The 4,598-nt window shown below is 37.3% G+C and overlaps 1 long non-coding RNA gene across 1 annotated transcript; it reads left to right on the top strand.

Moving 5' to 3' along the window:
* The first annotated feature begins 2,948 nt into the window (after positions 1-2,948).
* On the top strand, positions 2,949-4,081 carry LOC140585618 (uncharacterized). Its single transcript, XR_011987557.1, has 4 exons — positions 2,949-3,043; positions 3,504-3,588; positions 3,806-3,877; positions 3,954-4,081. It is a non-coding gene; the product is annotated as an uncharacterized lncRNA (long non-coding RNA).
* The last annotated feature ends 517 nt before the right edge of the window (positions 4,082-4,598 follow it).

Below are 4,598 nucleotides of genomic sequence, written 5' to 3' on the forward strand. Positions count from 1 at the left end.
TGTAAGAACACTTTAATTTAATTTCAGTAGTTGTTTAAAATTAAAAACATTACACTGATTAAATACTTACCATTCAGAACAGCCCATTTGTGAAAGACGATCCTCAACTGCTAAGGACGATGAAACAGTTGAAGGCCAGTCTGCTCGATGTCAGCTATGTTTTGAAGAATTTGCTGAAGTAAGCTGCATCAAAATGTTGAAAAAGCTAATGTGCTACTGCCAATACTATTGCTTTACTGTTATAGTTGCTGTCGCTGGTGATTGATGTGTCTGCTGTCTGCCTAAATTTCAGGCCTGAGGATGCAGTGGTGCCGACTGCTCCAGTCCATCAAAGTTAGATTTTATGAAGATGCTGTTAAGTTTAATAAAAGATTAAGTTAAATCATTGTCTGACTTCTTTGTTTTGCATATTGGTCACTAGACAAGTCATAGTGTCTTACCGGTTTGTAATAGTCAAATGAACCCATAAAAGGTACATTGCAATTCCGGAGTTAAGTTAGTGAAAAGGACATATCGCAATACCGAAGTTGCTAAGTTAGTAAGATGATACCAGAAAAGTCACGTCACAATACCTGAAGTGCTAGGTTAGTAGGATGATAACAGAAAACACACATCACAATGCCGTAATTGCTAAGTTAGTAATATGATACCAGAAAAGTCACATAGCAACACCTGAACTGCTAAGTTAGTGAGATGATACCAGAAATGTGACATAACAATACCTGAACTGCTAAGTTAGTAAGATGATACCAGAAATGTCACATAACACTACCTGGACTGCTAGGTTAGTCAGATGATACCAGAAAAGTCACATCGCAATTCCTAAAGTGCTAAGTTAGTGAGATGATACCAGAAATGTCACATAACAATACCTGAACCGCTAAGTTAGTCAGACGATACCAGAAATGTCACATAACAATATCTAAACTGCTAAGTTAGTGAGATGATACCGGAAAAGTCACATAACAATACCTGAACTGCTAAGTTAGTGAGATGATACCAGAAAAGCCACATAACGATACCTGAACTGCAACGTTAGTAAGATGATACCAGAAAAGTCACATAGCAATACCTGAACTGCTAAGTTAGTAAGATGATACCAGAAAAGTCACATAACAATACCTGAACTGCTACGTTAGTGAGATGATACCAGAAAAGTCACATAACAATACCTGAACTGCTACGTTATTGAGATGATACCAGAAAAGTCACATAACAACACCTGAAGTGCTAGGTTAATATGATGATACCAGAAAACACATCACAATGCCGTAATTGCTAGGTTAGTAATATGATAACAGAATTGTCACATCGCAATTACTAAAGTGCTAAGTTAGTAAGATGATACCAGAAAAGTCACGTCACAATACTGGAATTGCTAGATTAGTAAGATGATACCAGAAATGTCACGCCGCAGTTCCGGGATTGCTAAGTTAGTAAGATGATACCAGAAAAGTCACGTCACAATGCCGTAATTGATAAGTTAGTAAGATGATACCAGAAAACACACGTCACAATTCTGACGTTGCTAAGTTAGTCAAACCGGAAAACGCACGTTTCCGGAAATATCACTAACAAAGTTGGTTTTGTAATATTAAAAACATTGTAGAAATTTTTTGGTCAGGTCTGCACTGATGATGCTGCACGTGCTTCATCAGGCATCCGTCTAGTATGTCTCCACCGAGTTTCAGACCTGCAGCTCGTACGGCTGGGCCGTTACTGCCCCTCATGTTCGTTTGCGGCCTACTCTCTCATATGTCCCCATTGACTTGCATTGCCCAACTTAGCAAATTCTACAGCCCACTATAGCTCTTTGGTAAGTGCTGCGTTCATGAGGCTTGGCACACTTATTCATACGTATACCTAGTTTGTGCAGGCCGAATTTCAGACCTCTAGCTCGTACGGCTCAGCCGTGACGCCCCCACATGTTAGTTTGAGGCCTAGTGAAAAAAGTGCAGCCACTAATGATAAAATATGCGTTGGTTTCAAATTAAGGAGGCATAATTTTAATGAACATGTATAGATTACATTTAGGAGCAGACTGTCTAGTATCAGGAGCACTTTTAATCATTTTCCTAGGTCACTGCTACCTGAAGTTATGGCCTGTCTAATGAGAGGTGTGGTGTCTCCATTCACTTAACATTGCCTACCATAGCAAATTCAAGAGGTCACTGTAGGCCTTTCGTAAGGGTCACATTCATAAAACTTGGCAGACTTTATCCAGAGCTGATCTACTTTATGCATGCCAAAGGTCAGATGTGTAGGTCATACGGTTCGGCCGTGACGCCCCCTAATGTTAGTTTGAGGCCTAGTAAGACGGGAAAACACTTAGTACTTCCGACATTGCTAAGTTAGTGAGATGATACCAGAAATGTCACATAACAATAACTGAACTTCTAAGTAAGTAGGATGATACCAGAAAACAAACATCACAATGCCGTAATTGCTAAGTTAGTAATATGATACCAGAAAAGTCACATAACAATTCCTAATCTGCTAAGTTAGTAAGATGATACCAGAAAAGTCACGTCACAAGACCTGAAGTGCTAAGTTAGTAGGATGATACCAGAAACCACACATCGCAATCCCGGAATCGCTAAGTTAGTAAGATGATACCAGAAAAGTCACATAACAATTACTAAAGTGCTAAGTTAGAAAGATGATACCAGAAAAGTCATATAGCAATACCTTAATTGCTAAGTTAGTGAGATGATACCAGAAATGTCACATAACAGTACCTGAACTGCTATGTTAGTAAGATGATACCAGAAAAGTCACATAACAATTCCTAAACTGCTATGTTAGTAAGATGATACCAGAAACCACACATCGCAATTCCGAAATTGCTACGGCCAGAAAGTTAGTGTAATGAAACATATCTGTCAATGATTTATTCATGATATGCAAATATATTTATAGACTTTGGTCACGTGAGTCGGTGGTTCAGTATAAAAGTCTCGGTAATTTTTTACGAGCTCACAAACACATTGTAAAGCTGTTTAGACGTGCATCTGGCAAGCATAACTTTTAGAAGCATTATTTGGTAAGTAATGTAAAACCTTTCTTTAGTAGCATTTAGTCTTCTACAATAAGTTTTAAGCCATCTCACTGCTTTTTCATAGTGAAACCGTTAGACTATAATTTTTGAATGTTAGTAACCCGCTGCACCCGTCAAATAACGGTGACTGAAAATTGTTTGATAGGCTAATGAAGATTAAAAACGTGCAAGTACTTATGCATATTATTGCATTTGACTTATAATCAAGTCTGTTGATGTTTTTCCAGTGCTTAGAAACTTCTAGAAGGTTCGTAATTCGGAAATGCTATGAAGCTTAATGCTAGATAATGTAATTTCGGAAATGCTATAATGTAATTGCAGCAATTTCAGAAATGCTACAATGAAATTACGGCAATGCTATGAAGCTTGACGCTAGATGATGCAATTCTGGAAATGCTATAATGTAATTCCGGCAATGCTATGAAGCTTCATGCATCTTTTCCAGGATAATCATCACCATGGCAGAAAGGACTGACAAAACCAGCGATGAAACTGCGTCAGCTGAGAACACGAAAAATGAAGAGGCTGAAGTAAGTAAAACCAATTTATTGTCACAGATACATACACAGATAAAACTAAAAACATACATAATTAAAGTTTTCGGCAACCATTACAATACCTTAACAATATCTGTGAGATTATGAAAAGGCAAGCTGGTGAGGCATTGCATGCACAGAAAAACACATATACATGTATATTTCTTGACATGTATGTTGTTAATTATAAGTTTGTCTTAATTTGTTGAAGCTACTGGAAGAAAAATTGAAATTAATCCTGGCTGATGTTGAAGTCTGGAATGAAAAATTCAATGAGTTCACTGTAAGAACACTTTCATTTGATTTCATTGGTTGTTCAAAATTAAAAACATGAAGCTGATGAAATACTTACCTTTCAGATCTCCATGCCTGTGCGAGACAATCTTCTCCTGCTAGATATGTTGAATGAGATGAAGATGACCTTAAACAATATGTGTACATTAGTGAAGTCATTCTTTAAGTAAGTTGTATCATAACTTTGAAAAAGGTAATGTGCTACTGCCACTACTATTTACTGTTATGTTTGCTGTTGATTGATGTTTGTCATCTGTCTATTTAAATTTCAGGGCTGAGGATGCATCCGTGGCGACTCCACGAACCGCTCAACGTCGGATGTAATTTAAAATGTTGTTTTTTTTTCTTTTTTAAAAATGTTAAGTTTAATAAAGGCTTGTTGAGTTTCATCAGTGATTGACTTTGTCATTCACGTTAATGACGTGTCGCAAATCCGGAATTGCTAGGTAACAGTTCTGAACACAACCTTAATTAATCTGAACTGCACCATATGGTACCGGAAAAGTCACATAATACCTTAATTGCTACGTTAGTAAGATGATACCAGAAAAGTCACATGACAATACCTGCATTGCTAACTTAATTAGATGGTACCAGAGAAGTCACATCACAGTTCCTGAACTGCTAAGTTAGTAAGATGATAGCAGAAAAGTCACGTCACAATACCTGAAGTGCTAAGTTAGTAGGATGATACCAGAAATGTGACACAT

Source organism: Paramormyrops kingsleyae, unplaced genomic scaffold (assembly GCF_048594095.1).
Source record: "Paramormyrops kingsleyae isolate MSU_618 unplaced genomic scaffold, PKINGS_0.4 ups34, whole genome shotgun sequence".
In the NCBI taxonomy this organism is placed as follows: Eukaryota; Metazoa; Chordata; class Actinopteri; order Osteoglossiformes; family Mormyridae; genus Paramormyrops; species Paramormyrops kingsleyae.